At 50.2% G+C, this 18387-nt stretch overlaps 1 protein-coding gene across 4 annotated transcripts in view; it reads right to left on the reverse strand.

The window, feature by feature from the left end:
- LOC133355941 (zinc finger protein 516-like) overlaps positions 1 to 16753 on the reverse strand; it is a 61797-nt gene extending 45044 nt beyond the window's left edge. For all 4 annotated transcript variants that reach the window (XM_061573380.1, XM_061573379.1, XM_061573381.1 and 1 more), the window contains exon 1: positions 16412 to 16753. The gene's annotated coding sequence lies outside the window, so the exon portion shown is untranslated. The remainder of the gene's footprint in view (positions 1 to 16411) is intronic.
- Between the last annotated feature and the right edge of the window lie 1634 nt (positions 16754 to 18387).

Here is an 18387-nt window from a genome sequence, read left to right on the forward strand (position 1 = left end):
TCTTGTGACATCCTTTATCCAGCGGGGATATATTTCCAAGCACATGTGTGTTCAATTTTACAAGAATCTTATTTTAACTCTCCTCTACCCCCACCCCTCCCCTCCTCTCTCTCTCTCTTCCTTCCTCCTTTGCTTCCTTCCGACATATTTATTTTTAAAATATTTTTTTATTCTTCTTTCTCCTCCCAATTATTATCTGATGTGAGGTACCGTAATTGAAGAATGTTGTGCAAACTTGCAACGTATTTATATATGTAAAGTAGCCCACAAATTGACCTACTTGGCATTTCTAATTATATTCTTCGAATTCAAAACGTTCGTCGGAGGAGGAGGAAAAAAATGAAAGGCCAAAGTGTCTCTGTATTGTCATTGAAATGTCCAGACGAGCCCCATGTCCAACAGCATTGTATCTGTGTGCCGGTTCGTGAGGGGTCACGGACAGCCTTGAGTGTGGCAGGGGACGGAGGTCACGCAAAGGACAAGGGACCCGAGGAATCACTATAGAAGGGCGCTGGCAATGAAGGCGCGCACAAGGGATAGGGGACTGGGAATTGGGAGTGGGGGGGGGGGCAAAGAGATAGAGACTGACGGAGAGAGAGGAGAGGGCGAGAGAGGGTTTGTAAGGAGCAGAGGGGGAGGGGAGAGAGAGGGTAGAGAGGCTTCATAAGGAGGAGAGGGGAGGAGGAGGAGGGATATAATGAGAGGGTTGTATAAGGAGGAGGCAAGGAGAGAAGGGTTTATGAGGAGGGTGAGAGAGGGGATGTAAGGAGGTGAGAGACGAGGCTGAGTCAACCCCGGCGTTGGTGTCCTACAAGTGTCCGTGGTGGTGTTGATCGGAGGAATAAAGATCCCTGAGCAGGACGGCTGGAGTGGTGGGCTCCCTTTACACACGTGCACAAGCCAGTCCAGGATCCTGTGTGTGAGGACGTTGACAGTTCGCTACAGACCCACGGCAATGACTTGATCTCAAATATTCTTACATATAAAGATGTGATTTTTAACTGCGCAAACACGAGTGGCGGACGGCAATGGCGCAAAGGGTTGGGGCGCTGGCTACACCGCGTTTGATATCTGGCAACGGCCAACATCGGTGGCGAGCGACGATTCTGAACGATGTTCCTGGTCACTCGCCCGCTTCCCAGCAAACCCCACGCTGGTCAGCGCGGCGAAGTTACCGGTCAAGCAAAGGCCCCTTTGCGGACACGGCGCCGTGGGGATGCTCTCACCCAGCGGTTGGAGATGCAAATTGTGACCATCGTCGTGATTATTGTTCGCGCACAAACAATAATGAATACATCAAAAGTGTAAATCGTCGTTTAATCCATATATTAGTTTGTTTGTTGCACCTCCGTTCGTGCAAAATGCATCTCAAGATTTGCAACGCGCACATTTATCGCCTGGCGGTGCGGAACACCACAGACAAGTGGGGAGGTCGCCTGTAACGGTCCCAACCATTGCCCAAGCTCTGTGGCCCTACATTGGAGTTAAACGACTTATTTGGTGATCCTGCTATATTGGGGTGTTTGGCCAACTCCATTCATGAGTAAACCAGAAAACCCACGCACACGAGAGGGCGGCAGCACGCAATCCCCGTTACGAAATAGGAATGAACCCACTTGCTGTACCGTCTTAATACCCTGGGCAAGCCAGGAGATCGTGACCTCGACGCCCATGGGTAAGCGAGGGAGTCGCGCGACATCCCCGCGGTGATCCACCAACCTTAGCCGCTGTACGTCCGTGGAACTTCTTTCGCACCGTGCGTAGCCAACCGCACTATTCGGAGGTACGGGGGGAGGGAAGGACAACGAACTAAACACACAAAAAGCAGTTCTAGAGAAATTAGTTGTCAACGCTGGACTACAGCAGGCGGCGGTGGCGGCCGTGCAGCGACGTAGCCCCGAGCGCCCGGCGAGGCGACAAGTGACACAAGCTACGCTCCAAATGAGACGAACCTTGTTGGGCAGCAGAAATATTTGGAGGGCAGTGGTAGGGAAGTGGGAGGGAGCGGTAGGGAAGGTGGATACAACTAGATTGAAAACTAATTTATTTAAAACTGAATTTTGTGTTTAGTTTAGTTTTTCTCCCCCAACGCGTACCTCCGATTAGCACGGTTTGGCTACGTACAGGTGTGAAAGAAGTTCTACATACATACGTACATACGACAATCAATTGCTGCTTATTATTATAATACGCGTCAACGTGTCACGTGAAGCCACCGTGAAGTTCTAGATAAACAACCACATTTTGATTGGTAACAAAAACAACACATTTTGACCACCGCCCAATGCTTCGCCGTGTGCAATCGTAATGTGACGTTACATTTCAAGAGCGCATCAACGAGGCGAACAATGTCCAAGACGCTCCACAGTCCCACGTCGGTCTAACTAACGTCCCCTTGCTAACGCGGGCACAGCCACCACCGGCGCAAACGCCAGGACGTGTCCCCAGCGTGTGTCTGTGATGATGGCAGGCAAAGTCCGAAGACGAAGTAACATGGACCAAGTCCGGCGGGGGAAATGGCACAGGGTTCAGGCCCTGCGATCGCTCACTCACGCCACTGGTGGCAGAAAGGGCCTCTACTAGAGGGAGGTCCAGAGGGCCTTCACCCAGTGTCAGATTATCCTAGTAGCAAAAGTAGCTACATGTGTAGTAGCTACGGGCCCCGCACTTTCAACGGCCCAGCTCTAAATGCTTTCAATTCCGGTTCAGTGATTCTGCACTTGCTCTATTACTATAGTACTATACCGCCTTCAACTTTTACGAACGACTGGGTGTTTAAGGTGAGCGATATGTTGTATTATCTGGCTGTATAGCAAATGAAAACATACAATTACTTTACTATGCAAGTAAAAAATGTTGTGTTTTAATATTTACGTGTTTTTTATTTATTTAGGGCCCCTTTATAACATCATGCTACAGGCCCCGTACTAGCTTCATCTGGCACTGCCCCCTCCTGCAGGCAATTTTGTTTCTTCAAGCTATCCTTCCACGCTCGCCAGATACCCTGTTATGGAGCGGGTACACACACACTTTACCCCACCGCACGCGAGCTGCCAGGTGGGCAATTTAAGCAACTTGCCCCTCTGTTTTGATTCACAGAAAGAAAGAAAACGCCGACCTGTTCGTTAATAACACTGCCTACAAAGGGAACATTAACAATAGACACATTTATATAACAGGGAACGTTTCGGCAATGCCCCTTCTTCATAACACCCAATCAACGAAGCCAGAGAGATAGCGTGGATGAGAGTTGGTGCCTGCACATTGCACACGTGGGAGACAATTGAACATTGTTTGTTTATTTGTTTTTTTATTAATTAACAGTTTCAAAATTGGCTAATTCATAGTTACATATCAGTAGCTTAGAAGTAACAGGGACAAGTGCCGTGCTGGGAGATGGGGTCGAATCGGTTGCCTCGGGATTGCAAGTCCGGTGTGCTGAACAATTGTGCCACCGTGACATCTACTTTGGTGTTAACTCGTTAAAAAAATGCGCCCCCCACCCCACCATCGCCCCCCCCCCCTCAACCAAAATCACCTCTTGTTTCTAAAGACCGTGTGCCACATTTGTACAGCATTCTCAAGCCAGGCACGCTTCACTCTGGCCGATATTTCGGTTTATTTCACAATTCGGTACGAGCGAAATAAACAATGAAGCTGCAGAATTATTCTTCTATTTTTGTGGCGCTGAATTCAGCGTGAAGACCGTGACATTTAACGCAACATTAACCGGCATATTATTTAAATTTTGACTCGGCTTATAATTAATCCCTTAGTGTTTAGGCTAAAAGCTACGTCTCAACATTGTTTTAATGTACAACAAAGCAAGTGCGAGCCATTGCGTGTCCGCGCGTCTGTCCGCCGCGTGCGTCTTTGTATAACTTGGGGGAGCGGTGGCACGGAGGTCAACGCCGCACTGACGCCACGAACCAGGCCGCCCGAGTTCGACTCCCGCTCGCGTCCGTTAACGGCGGCGAGCTTTTTGAACCGGTCCTGGACCACACTCCAGGTCGACTCAGCCTTAACATTCGTACTTCCGCACTGGGAAGACAAAGGCGGTCGGGCATGGCGCTTGTCCAAGCACCCCCTCGTGACGTCATGGTGTTTTGCTAGCAGCACTTGCTCCAGCAGTCTTGTTAAAGGCTACACGGGGGACCTTTGTCTTTGCGTATAACTGGCCTTTGTAGAAGCTCACTAACAGTTTTGCATGACAGCCTATCATCTCCCCAGTGCCAATGGTTGAAACACTGCACCAGGCGCTCATTTAAGGCTGAGATGCCTATGACCTTCTCAGATAATCACTCCCCGCTGATTTTAGCCATGGCCGGGAATCAAACTCAGGTCCCCAGGTTCATAGTGGAGTGTGCTCACCACTACGTTGCCGCTCCCCCGACAAGCAGACAAAGGCAAAAATCCCCCTATAGCCATATGGACTGTGGGGGCAAGTGCTGTTAGTGAGCACCTATGGTGGCCAGCACCACGCACGGTCGCCTTTGTCTCCCTCGTGCTGATGTTTCCACACTGCACCAGGTACTTATTTAATGCTGAGTCAATATAGGGACACACACACACCTACATGTGTAGCCATGTGTGCGTGGGGAACATATTTGGAGCTGTGGTGCTGGCGGTGGTGATGGTGGAGGTAATGATTGTGGTGGTGATGATGATGATGGTTGTGGTGATGGTGATGTTGGTGGTCATGATTGTGGTGGTGATGGTGGTGGTGATGGTGGTGATTGTGGTGGTGATGGTGGTAATGGTGGTGATGGTGGTGATTATTGTGGTGGTGGTGGTGGTGATGATTGTGGTGGTTGTGGTGATGGTAGTGATGTTGGTGGTGATGATTGTGGTGGTGGTGATGGTAGTAATGATTGTGGTGGTGATGGTGGTGATGGTTGTGGTGATGGTGGTGGTGATGATTGTGGAGGTGATGTTGGTGATGGTGATGATGATGGTGGTGGTGATGGTGGTGGTGATGGAGGTGGTTGTGATGGTGGTAATGGTGGTGGTGATGGTGATGGCAGGGGTGGTTCCCACCCACCTCCCACCCGCGGCTTGGTCTATGCATTTTAAAATCTTCAATCGCTCGAATGCATCTCAAACACAGCGGAGAGGGGGGTCACGCCACGCCGTTGATTTCCTACGGCCGCCGCCGGTGATTGGATTTCACGACCGGACCAATCCATCGATTATCAGATTGATTCATTGCCGCTTAATGGATACGGCCCCGCATTTTTAATAGCGCCGCCGTCGCCGCCGCCGCTACCGCTGTGAGACCGCGCCAGGGCACCACGGATAGCGCTGCGGTGTAACGGTTCGCGCACCGGACTTGCAACCCAAAGGTCACCACACCGCATAGATCCGATCCGACGATCCACGTGGCGGTGGAAACAATTTGGGGGTTGGGAAGCAAGTTTCTTGAATTCCACCCGCAGTGGCATGAGCGGGTAAATCCGCGCACCACCGATTTGCACGGTCGGCTACGTAAGGTGCAAAAGAAGTTCAACATACACACGTACATTTGCTGTGAAAGTGACAGTCGTCACGACGGTAGGGAAAAGACCAATTATCCTGGTTAGCCCTGTTCATTATCATCCTGATCATCGTAGTCATCACCACCACCACCACCACTAATTTTGAATGCATAACGTGGGTGTAAACGCGCAAACTACAAAGCACATTAGCAACTTTCTGCTTTTAATAAGGGATGATTTTCTTTCATGGCCTGAGTTTGATTCCGGGCTGTGGCTAACATCATTTGGGCGAGTCTCATCTGCAGTGGGCCTGGCTCTCATCTTCTTCACCAACCTACACTGAGCCAGTGTGACGAAGTATGGTCAAACAAACCCCCGTGACTGCCCATGGCGTGGAGTCGCCTTCATCCAGCAATGGCTAAACAAAGGGCTCTCTATGTGTATATATATAAAACTGGGATATTATAATGCAATTTAACTACAATAATGATGGAAAACCCGTGCGGCCAATAGCAACCCATAAAGCCACATAATGCCACCAATGTTGTCGTCCGTAACAATAAATATTTGGTTAAGGCCCATTCTCCATAGAAAGGTCAAATTTGCAATATCAGCAAAGACGTTTTTTTAAAATATATGTAATGAAAACCGGCCTCAAAACACCGCCACATCGCAGGATCGGTGGCATCCAAATTTCTCACTCCCTTTCGCGTTGCGTGCAAACACGCGCGTCTGTATGCGTGTTGTGCATGCACATGGCATAATTCATGCCAGAACATATAGTCAATAGTAATTACAATATAGGCTAAATAATAAATGAGAGAAATAATCCTTTCTCATGAGTAGAATATTATGCGCCAGTGTTACATCCAAAATACAAATTATTGAAATAAAATAAAATAAACCCACATGGCAAAAAGTAGATTGTAAAAATATGTAATAGTGCTGACAACCATAAATATGTTATCCCTGCCAAAGGGACAACAAATCTCAGTGTACTAACGCCTTGTTAACTAAAGGGCGCCAGTTACACGAGTGTGTACGCGTATTTTCGTGCACACACGTGCAGTGAATCAACTGCCCTTATTATTCATAACCAGTTGGGCACCAACTGAGACCATTCCCTTGCAAGCGAGATCACAAAAGAGACTCAACGGACGAGGAAGAGAACAGGACAGCTCTCTCCGGCACGATGTCCGACGTTTTCGCTTCGCCGCGCTGGGAGCGGAACGTCGGAACACCGTGTCGTTTCGGCAGTGGGGTCACGTTTCGAGGATCGTGGCTTCGCTCGGATGTGGATCAAAAGGGTAAGCCACCTGCCATTAAAAACCTGGGCTCTCTGGTGTAGCGGATTGATAGCCTCATCCCAGTCACCAATGACTACACCACCAACAACAACACAACAAGAAACCACGTTAATGTTGGTCCTGCCCATCATGCAGAACAAGATGCGCTGCACCCAGCAAACACACAACGGAGCGTTTTTTTCCCCCGGATACAACTATGAAAGCCTTGCGCGGTGGTAAGGAAGACCAATGCGTTACTACACAACAACAAAAACCGCTTACGTGGCAATGTGTGTCCAGTTTACAGGTTTATTCCTCAATTCTTTAACATACTGCCACGCTGCCTCATTAAAGGTCCTCGGTTCGGTGCACCTCGTGCCCGTGCGTGTATTTTTTTTGTCCTTCAATAAATCCCAAAAATCCCAGGAATTTAAGAGCGGCTTTTAAAGAGAGGCCGGTGGCCCTCACCCCGGCAATATTCATTCATTCACCTTGCCCCGGGAAGGTCACCCACGGTTTAGCTTCGGCATTCATCCAAGCGTTTAAAATAATCAACTCACTACTCCCCCCCCCACATACACCCATCCACCCCCATAGGCTTCCTTTGGCTGTCTCTCTCACTCTTTCTCCACCGGACACTTAAAAATAATGAATAACAACTGGCCACGAATTACTGGCACACGCGAGCTAAATATAAAGCGTTTTTAATTCAATACAACGACTTAAATTACATTACTTCTCGTAACGATAAACACACGTTTCTCCCATGAACAGTTCGCTTGTGCCGAGATTAACACATTTTTGCAGCCTTCGGCCGTGTGTTTCCATGTTTGCGTGTGTGTGCGCACGCATCTGTGTTTGCGAATGTGGTATCAATCACTCGATCAATATTTCAAAAAAATCACAAGATGATCGGAGTGCTTGTACACATGATGATAATACTTGCAAAAAACTGATCCCCCTATCGAGCCTTTAACAGACTATAGGGGCAAGTGCTGTTAGTGACCGCATATGAACACCACACTCGGCCGCCTTTGTCTCCCCTGTGCTGATATACACCACACTAAGTACTAATTAAAGGCTGCATCGACCTAGGGGAGGCCCGGGACCGGTTCAGATATTTTCTATTGTTATTGGCCCATGAGCGGAAATCGAACTTAGCTTCCCAGCTACATAGAGCAATACAGCGCTAACCACTGTGCCAGTACTTTCCACGTAATAATAAACTCCGGTGGCCATGAAGTAGCGGTGATGTCTTCACGGCGCTTGTGCCATGCTATGTGCGCCTTGAGGCCACGTCAAATATCGAAGGCTCACTGGCAGGTCATGGGATAGACCCAGGTGTTATGGGGAGACTGAGATGACTGAAAGATGCACCACCTGTACTCCCTACTGTGCCACCTCGCAGCGTTTTAGGCACCTGGCGCTCCACTCATTGTTGTGAGCGTCGCTCATCCGCCCTCCGTTGTTGCTGGAGGGCGACTGCCTCCAACTGCCCAGTCGCGTCCTTCACGAGCCGATCATTGGCAAGTCCACTCAACTCCACATCCTCCGGTACCGCATCAGTCCATCTCTTCTCTAGCCCGTATCGGGCTCGTTTAGCCTCCTCGATCCAGCCAAACAAAAGGTGCTTGCGCCCGAGGTAGCTGGGCATGTGGTCTACATGACCCAGCCAACGTAGCCTCGCCTGCCGGAGGAGCTCACGGATGATGGGACTGTGTCCATATCTCTCAAGGATATATGAGCTGCTCACACAATCCGGTCTGGTTAAACCCAGGATGGACCGTGGGCAGGCTAGCCTGAATGTTTCAAAACGGCACGGATGTTCTTTCAAAGGGCTCCACGTTTCGCAAGCTTATAGAATAAATAACACACACATTGACACGCCTGAATTAAATATCAGGCACACTGATTATCATGCATATGTTTATCCTCAATAATATGAATGTACATCCCTTTAGTAAATCCACTTGGATAGAGGAATCTGCACGCGGTATCGATATTCGGGGTGTTTTGGCCATACTTCACCACACAGGCAAAGGCCGGTTCAGATACCACTCTCACTGACGTTGGCTGTGGCAAGGGGAATCGAACTCAAGCCGACGCACTTCAACAGATAGCGCAGCGTGCGAACCACTGCGCCACCGCTCCTCCGCCATGCGTTAATTGTTACGCATTGAAGTTGTACTCCCATTAATAGACTACTTGCATAAAAAAAAATACCCTTGAATATGAACAGTACGTGCAGCACATGATGAGTGATTGACGTAAGACCTGACCGTATTTCTGTATACAAAACGCGCGCATTATAACGCACGCGCGCACTGATGGAATACCGTAATGCCCGCGATGCACGCGCAACGCGATCAATTAATGAGGCAGACGAGCTTAATGACGGTGCTCTTCTGTGCGACCACGCACCCGGCGTCTGGCCCCTCCAGTCCTATAAAGGCGACGACATCGGCGTGGACAGAGAGAGGCGGAGAGGCGCGTCATCTCAACTCTCTTGCCTGCTGAGCAATGAGCGACGCTGCTAACAGAAACGCTCGGAGCGCGGTCCCCATTTCAAAATGACACAAGACTAATCACGTGATGCTGGTGCACAAGAACAAATAATGACACCGTGGCCTTGAAAGAAAAAATATACAAATGGTAGGGCGACGTTTCGAGCAACAACCCTTGATATTTTGTGCTGTGAATAAGTGGCGTGTGTCCCACCAACGTCGCCTTAAACGTTGTTGCATGTTGCCCCCCCACCACCACGCCCCACTCCGTGGGCTTCCTACGCTCATCAATTAGCTGAAAACATCTTCATATGTCGAGAAATTCAGAGCTTGGTCAACATGTTTGTCAGCGCCGTCTCACCGCCCGGCTGTTGCCCTTCCAGCTTGTCACTGTAGTTTGTTCATGGGCTGTATGCGAGATGCAGTTTTGCATGACCGACACTTTACAAATATTATAATAAAACTAAACATCATTATTATTGACAAACGTGTTCATTGTATCCCCCACCGTCCCCGCCTCCGCCCTGTTCCTAAGTGTCATCTCAAAGGTAGAAGAAGAACCTCCCTCGTAATCGCATCAGCACCTCGCCACGCCGCTGCCCCCAACAAACCTCACCCCCCCCTCCTCCTGCCCGCAGCGAGAGCCTCTTGGGCAGCAACACAAAGCGGACCTCTAAGAACGCGAGCTGACGTCACGTGCCGCTGCCCACTGCGTTCAGGGGACGGATTCGCATTGATATCAGCGGCCGTCAAACGCATCTCCAAAGACAAAGATGCCCCGTATAGCCTTGGCAGACTGTAGGGGCAAGTGCTTTTAGCGAGCACCTATGAAGGCCGGCACGGCACACGAGGGGGTGGGTGGCCAACACCATGCCAGGCCGCCTTTGTCTCCCCAGTGGCGACGTTTTTACGCATCGCACTAGGTTCTCAATTGAGGCTGAGTCGACCTAGGGGAGGCCCAGGACAGGTTCAGATAATCGTCTCCGGTCTTGGCCGTGAGCGAGAATCGAACCCGCTGCACTACCGCTTCTCCGCACACACACACGCAGCACAACAGAAGCCGGAAAAGATGATGGTGGCGGCTGGGATAGGTTAACCCCCCCCCTCCCCCTACTTCTCTGCCCCCCACTTCCTAAAACCTCAGCCCCACCCGCGCCCCCCCTCCCCCCCCATTGAATTGCTTATAGTCAAGTCAAAATACAATTAGACGAGGGGCATCACACTGCTATGCCCATTCACACAGCGGGTGACAGCGAGAGAGCAGAATGCACAATAGGCAAAATCAGATCGCGTCGTTACTCATTCTGGCGAGGGTTTAATATTTATTTACAGGTTTTTGTTGTTGCTGTTGTTGTTGTCTTAACTGTGCCATGTCCAACCCCCCCCTCCTCCTCCACCCCACCCCAAAATTGACCGTGTCACGTCGGGCACGAGGTTTGTGTGGCAGTACTCTTGTGCAGGTATAGGACCCATTCAGGTGTCATTCGCCACTTCTTCCGCACGGCTGATGTAGACGCAGAGCAACAACCAAAATTTCACATCAAAGGCGGTTAAAGCCGGATAATTCGCCACTCGTCGTAGCCGTGGCCGAGACTCGAACTTGGCTGGTCATTTTCGGAGCGCAGTGCTCGAAAGCATCGCGCAACGCGAGGCCGTTAGCGAGCACCCCCAGCCGGCTTCATCTCCCCGTTTGCCGATGTTGCTCACGCCGTCACCCCGGGGCACTAACTTTAGACTGAGTGGAACAACGAGAAGTTCCAAGCCACGTTCAAATTCCATCTGCCAATGGCGTTGATACATTTCAACGGTGCTAATATTATAATGTCCGACAGCGCAGCCACAGGCCCGCATCACATGGCACGCTCGTGTCGTGTTTGTCCACCGTTCGTTGTTGCCACGTTCTGCATGTACTGTGCGTTGAACTTCTTTCGCACCGTACGTAGCCAAGCGTGCTAATCCCCGCTCCGACTGGATACCTGTGGAACCGAGCCGTGCGGGCACATCGGATTTCTCGAGTATAAATAAATATTCTGATGAGTCTGACACAGTCGATGTTAAACAACTCTTGTGAAACGACTGCTCGACGCTAATCAGAACGAGAAAAGGGTGCGATCTTTCCGTGCGTGTATCGTGTTCCATCTGCGCTCGATCTCGCTCCGCCCGCATGCGTGAGCAAAGCTCGCGATGCCCTTCGTGTGATTGTATCTTTTGACTCGATTACAAGAATTTAGCAGGGAGTCTATGGGGATGGCTCTTGGGTCTTCAATCGCCAGTGGGGCTGCGCTGTACGGTATGATATGCCGCCACGTACGAACACCGCTGTTAATGCGTCGTGAGTGCAATAATCTGAGAGCAATATTGCAGTGCAATGACTCATCGGCTGACGTTAATTGCAACGCGCCTTGTGTTCGGAACCAATTCGAACGTGCTATCGTTAACTGTCGTAAGCCGAGGAACACGTGGGCACGGACACGTTGTGTGGCACGTGTGCACATGACACATCGAGTGGCACGTGTGGGCAGCAGTCATCGACAGGATCGGGGATTACACCCCGAATGTCCGACGTGGTGAGACCTCGTAAGCGAAGTATTATTTTAAAAACCCGGTCAGTACGAGGATGCATGGAGAGGTCGAGGCTTGCCAGGCTAGGGGGGTGCTGTGAAGTGAGGCCAGGAGGTCTGATGGCAGTGATGAGTGTCACCCCATCGTATGCAGCGCGGTGCTTGCTGGGTTCTCTCAGTGATGAGTGACACCCCATCGTATGCAGCGCGGTGCTTGCTGGGTTCTCTCCGGACACCTCGGGGATTCGTCCCGCAAGAAGTCAAAACTCTCATTCATGGATGTGACTCAAACATCCCAATGTGGCAGGATTCTCCTGAAACACAGTCTTTCGGCTCATCGGGGCTTTCCAAGTTAAGATTAATTGAATGTTATTATAAATTTAGTTTATATAGAACGTCATGGCAATATGACCTGTTGTGTGATCAAAATATCTGTTATTGGATGAAGGCATCCACTAGTCGCGTCGGCCATGAAGAGTCGTCTGACCATACTTCACCACGCTGGCCAATGCGGATCGGTGATTTTTTTTGTACGGGGGAGAATTGGGAGGAGTAAATCCTTGGCCAGGCGATCAGAGCGCTGGACTGGCATTGCTGAGATCCTGAGCATGATGGATTCGGGCAAACGTGACCTAAAAAACCACCTCGTTTCTGCACTCACGTTGTCTAAATTCGACCTCTGACAATGAATACCGTATGTCGATTTGATTATCGTGCGAGGAGCATTTCTCGCGTGTGCAGAGAGATGGGAAGGGAGTGTTGCCCCTCCAAGCCACGTGGACGGACCAGAGGAGGGTCGCTTAAAGTGAACTCCGAGGCAGCTCTATGATGTCCGCTTCCACGGGCTGCTCCGCGAGGGATCCGAATGGATTACTCTGGTCAACACATTTTTTCTGGCATAAGGTATTCCAACGGTTTTAATGTAATTTTGGGGTGCTGATTCCAAATCTGGCATCAGTTGTTATCTATCACATCAGGTTTTTGAGATATCAAATATAGCATTTTCAATAAAAACTGCAGAAGAAAAATATTTAATAAATGTGGATATCTACATAAAATGATGTTATAAACACACTATTCTAAAATACAGTACCATATTTTAACACTAAAGCAGTCACTGACTCGCAACAACTTGCAATCATAAGTGACACAGTTAATTTCGGGTAAAATCAATGAAAATGGGGTATGCCGATAGCATAAAAATGAGATGTGATAGAGCAAATCTGAGATCAGATTTGGAATCAGCACCCTGAAATTAGTCTAAAACAGCTGCAAAAATCCAGGCCAGAAAAAAAAATGTTGTTGACTAGTGTTATCTCTGTCTCATCCGCAACGTGACGTCGATAACACACAATATTTATCAAATAAATGAATAAAAACGCACAACGGGTGGGTGGTATGACAATTAAAACACGGGTAGTCGTGCACTGCCAGAGCAATCCGACTGCGCCAATGCATTAGAGCGGTTGAACTTATCTTGTTGTTGTTGTTGTTTGTTACGAGTCCAGCCGCAGTGTTGCGCCCCCTCGAGATGGCGATGCCAAATAGCGCGCGCGCCGCACGACGTCGCTCGGCCCTACAGAGTCCCTTTAAATGTCAGCCGGGTTATTTTAGTCAAAGGAGCGCGAGCATTTTGTTGATGTCATCGCGTGACTGACAGCCGGACTATTCTAACAAAGACAAAGATCCTCCGTGTAGCCTTAGCAGACTGTTTGGGCAAGTGCTGTTCGCGAGCACCTGTGAAGGCCGGAACAGTACACGAGTGGGGGTGGGTGGGCCAGCACCACGCCCGACCGCCTTTGTCTCCCCAGTGCCGATGTTTACCACACATCACACCAGTTACTCATTTGAGGCTGAGTCGACCTAGGGGACGGCCCAGGATCGGTTCAAATAATCGTCACTGGTGTTGGCCATGAGCGGGAATTGAACTTGGGTCGCCGGGTTTGTAGCGCAGCGCGCTAACCACTCCGCCACCGCTCCCCACTACAAACAGGAGGGGAAAGCCCTACTGAGGGGGGGGGGCAAAGGCGGCATTCTTAGCGGGTAATCGTCTAATATTGAATCTGAGTCAAACCCATATCACTCGCCCAATGCACTTCTCTCGCACCGTACGTAGCCAACCGCGCTTATCGGCGGCGCGAACGTGGCCGCGAACCGAACTTTGTGTTGCGGGATTCACAGCTGACACACACACACAGAAGCAAATATATACGACACTGTATATAACATTTAAACATACACACACAAACACGTGCGCGTGTTACACTCGGAAGCATGCCCCCCCCCCCCCCACCGGTTATATTTAAAGGGACAGCGTCGCTCACGGACGCCTCCATTCAGGAATAAATGCGGTGCGCTTTACGTGTAAGTGCACAGGATGCCCTTGGGATTAACTGGGTGCAATGACTAAACATACCCCCCCCCCGCTCCCCCCACCACCCCCACCAGAACCACACAGCCCCCCCCCCGTCCTCCTCCCGCTCCAAGCGCACCTTAAAGGCACCCTGGCGACACACCGGCGTGGGTCGCACCCCCCCCCCCCTGATTCAGCGACCCCACCGAAACCCGGCCAGGCAAGCACGGCTGCGCTGCTCTATAACAGTGATCACTCACTCACTCAGCCCCTCCCGCTCACTCACTCACTCAGCCCCTCCCGCTCACTCACTCACTCAGCCCCGAGCCCGTGCCGCGTTCGTCGCCCACGTTAATGGATGGGGGAGAAGGAGGGGGGTTGCCCGGGTTAGGCAGCGATGGAGATGGAGCGATGGAATGGGCTTGTGCTGCAGCAGGGTCTCTGACACGTGGGTTGTCGACAACGCACGGAGCGCGAAGAGATGGCGACGCCTTTCGGGGAAGACTTGGGTGGAGTGATCATGGCTGATGGTGACGATGATGATGCTGGCGATGTGCTGATGATGAAGAGTGCAATGCGCACGTGGTTGACAATGTGTTACGGACGTGCAGTGCGGTAGCTACAATGCCACGGGTACTGTAACGTATCGACTGCAGTGGTGTTGTGCATTGGTAGCGCACGCACGAATAGGTGTTGCGATGCTTAATCACGTAATCATCAGCGGCGATTAATCCAATGGTGGATGAATATCCTCGCTATCTCTCCGTTGTAAGAATATACAGTACTTTACCGCATCGCGTCTGTCTAGCACTAACGGGTTATTTTTGTTTTGTCATCTTGCACATTGTTAAAGATTGCGTTAAATTCAAGAAGGCTACCCAACGAACCCTCCACCCCTCCCGTGATAGGACATTGGCCCCTTAACGCACCGAGTGTCCGCTCCTCTCCCCCCTCACTGCTAAACTGCGCGGTTTTCCAAGTGACGTATGGATTGTAACAATGCAGAGATAAGATGCATTTTATGCAGCCGAAACTAAACGCAGCCATCCGAACGCCTATAACCAACACGCACTGACATCTTACGTTCTGCAATCGGCGCCCGCTGTGTTGTACCGTACCAGGGCGTTCTTTAACGCGTACACAAGACGGCATCTACTAAATAGGGTAACGACGACTCCTTCCCCACGACGAACGAACATTGCCCCCGAAACGTCGCCCATTAAACATGTTTTGTTCTTGCAAAGCCACAGTGTTGTTTCTGTTAACGACTGTGTTGTGTTTATTGTGTTTGTGCGCGGCTGCCCTTCGCAGCAGCACCAGATACAATGAAAACAATGACTCGCAACCGTGGTACAGTATTGTGTAGACTGCGTGCGCTTTATGTAACACGTACAGCGGCAATCTGATGTGATTATCATTGAACGCACGGGGGAATTGGGAACGCGACCGACATGGCTCTGACGTCCCACCGAGGAGACGGAGCGATTAAATCAGCTTGTGTGTGCCTGCTGCCAGATGGATGATGGTGATGATGATGTTGATGATGATTATAATGATCACAACGGACGGATAGTAAGAGACTGTGACGGCGTGGAAGGATGCCGTCGTCCAGCAGCGGATTGATCATGACCGATGATGACGATATGCTGTGTGTGCTTTACGCGTGTGTTGATCATAGCCCGTGACTGAGCACCGTACGATGGAACACACGCGTAGCAGCGTCGTCACCATCGTACAACATAGCGAGTTGGCGAGCCTAAAGCGATCGCTTAAGGAAGCCTTAAATCGCTACGAAACGGATGAAACTTTATATAAGTGCGTGTGCATTTCACACGTGTGTGTGCGCGATGGACGAATACACGATGTGGTGTGCGCGTGTGTACACGTGTGTGTGTGTACACGTGTGTGCGTAACAGACAATCGTGCTTGTGTGTGTGTGTGATCGACGTGTGTACACGATGTGGTGTGCGCGTGTACACACGTGTGCGCGCGCGCGTGGTAGAATCTGTGCACACTCGCGCGATGGACATGTACACGAGACGGCGTGAGTGTGCGCTTGTGTGTACACGCGAATGCACAAGCACGCGCGCGCGCGCGTGTAAGACGGGGAATCCGCGCGCGCCCGCAACACGGAGCGTGTACACGTTGACGTGGTGAGTACGCGCGCGTGTGCGTGCGCGTGCACGTGTGTCTCCGCGTACGCACCGGAGAGGCAGAGTGCGCGACTGCTTACCTTGAGCGAGTAGCTGACGCCTACTTCTCCATGCGAAATATCGTTTGTAAAAGATTATGTTCAAATGAATAATGAAGAATTCCCGCATGATTAACTCGTAATGCGGTGCATTCCGAGTTTGTGGGACGTCGTGGGGGGGGTGAGGGTGATGGGGTTGGTGGTGGTGGGGGGGATGATGTTGATGATGGAGGGGGGAGGGGTAAGGGGGGGGTTGGTTGGTCCCTTCACGGATGAGACAAGATCAGTCAACTCGCAACACTCGCTCACTCGACACCAAAAGTGGAGCACGCAGTTTTCGCAGCGCGAAAATGACGGAGCGAGCCGGAGGGCCCAGCAACTTCGACTGGCTGTGTAGCTGCGCTCAAAGAATAAGTGTGTTTTTTATTTTTTATTTTTATTATCATCAGACAAACCCCCCCTACCTACCCCACCCCACCCCATCACCCCCCCAACCCAGCCTGTCCCAGCCCGGCTGGTGTACCCCCACCCACTCAGCCACCAAAGCACAAACACGCCAACCAACCCACCCCTGCGTTCGAATGGGTCAGCCCTTGCCATTAAAAAGCCTTCCATTGTCTCGCTATAAAATTGCACATCAATAGATGGGAGCGCGTTGAATATAGCGCAGCACGCAATAACTTGTTTATGTTTCAAAATAGTTGATCCTTTGCCAGGATTGCTTTGGCTTAACCAAACAGAGGCGGCTGTACAAGGGCGTGTAGGACCGTTTTTTTCATTATATATACAAAAGACAAAACAGACCCCGGGCTCCCCGCCTCCACCGCCAACCCATACCCCACCGTACGCTTACACAGACAGTTTAGTATTTTTTTAGACAGTGGTGTAGTGCCCCTGCACCACGCCCGGCCGCCTTTGTCTCCCCAGTGCTGATGGTGATTACATTACACACAACGCTCCAGGCACTCATTTAAGGCTGTGTCGACTTGTGTTTGGGGGGGGGGGGGTCAGGACTGAATCAGATATCTACATATCATTGGCTACTGATGTTAGCCGTGGCCGTGAATCGAACTCAGCTGGTCGGATTCGTATAGCGCTGTGCGCCGCTAACCAGTTGCGCCACCGCTCGCTCGCTCTCTCTCTCCCTTAAACACAAAGCGCTCACGGTTTTCGGTTATTATTTTGTGCAGTGCGTAGCCGCGTTTATTTATTTATTAAGTGTTTAAACATGTTGAAACAAATTCTTGGAAAATATTGTGAAGTTTTGTTTTATTTCCCCGTAATCTCTGGTGTATGGATTTTAATTGTTTATTTATCACGTAACCCCCCCCCCCCCCTTAAAAGAAAAAAAGGCTTGTGCAACTTTTTGATCACTCCAAGAGTCCAAAGACTTCTGAACGCTTTCCAACTCAGGTTTATATATTAGCTCTGCCCGTCTGGCTATACGGGGGGCCCGCGGGGAGGGGAGGCATCCTACTCTCGTAAAGAGGGACCGATGTTCATAAAGTCGTGTTGCTGTGAACGGGGCGAACGCGGCTGAAAACCGGTCAAATTGAGCAGAGGGCTTTCCCAGAGCGTGGACACACAAACTCGAGCAAACAAAAGAACTATTTGCAAAGCGCATTTTGTCGTGGCAGCAATCGGACGGCTTCCATGCGTGTGTATGGTTGTTTTATTCCTTATTTCAGTGGGGAGGCGGAGTCCTTCAGAGTATAATGTTTGTGCAATTTTTTTCATTTCTTGGGCTTTGAATCTTAAATTTTTGTGTTCACGTTTGTGCTGTGAACAAGGGCCATTTCCCGACACGTCGCTTATAAGTGCTTGTTTTTTTATTACTTTTTTAAGGCCAGAGTGTTATTGACACATGTGTTGAGCTGTTAATTATTATTTACGCTTTGGAACCGGGTGGTGGCCCAATAAAAAAAAATGGTAATCAATTTGTGTGTTGGTCTAAAACATACATAACATACTTGTGGGTGAAGTACACATTCTGTGTACATGGCAGTATCTTTGTATGG

This window comes from Lethenteron reissneri, chromosome 52 (assembly GCF_015708825.2).
Source record: "Lethenteron reissneri isolate LAM-NWPU_2019-01 chromosome 52, ASM1570882v1, whole genome shotgun sequence".
In the NCBI taxonomy this organism is placed as follows: Eukaryota; Metazoa; Chordata; class Hyperoartia; order Petromyzontiformes; family Petromyzontidae; genus Lethenteron; species Lethenteron reissneri.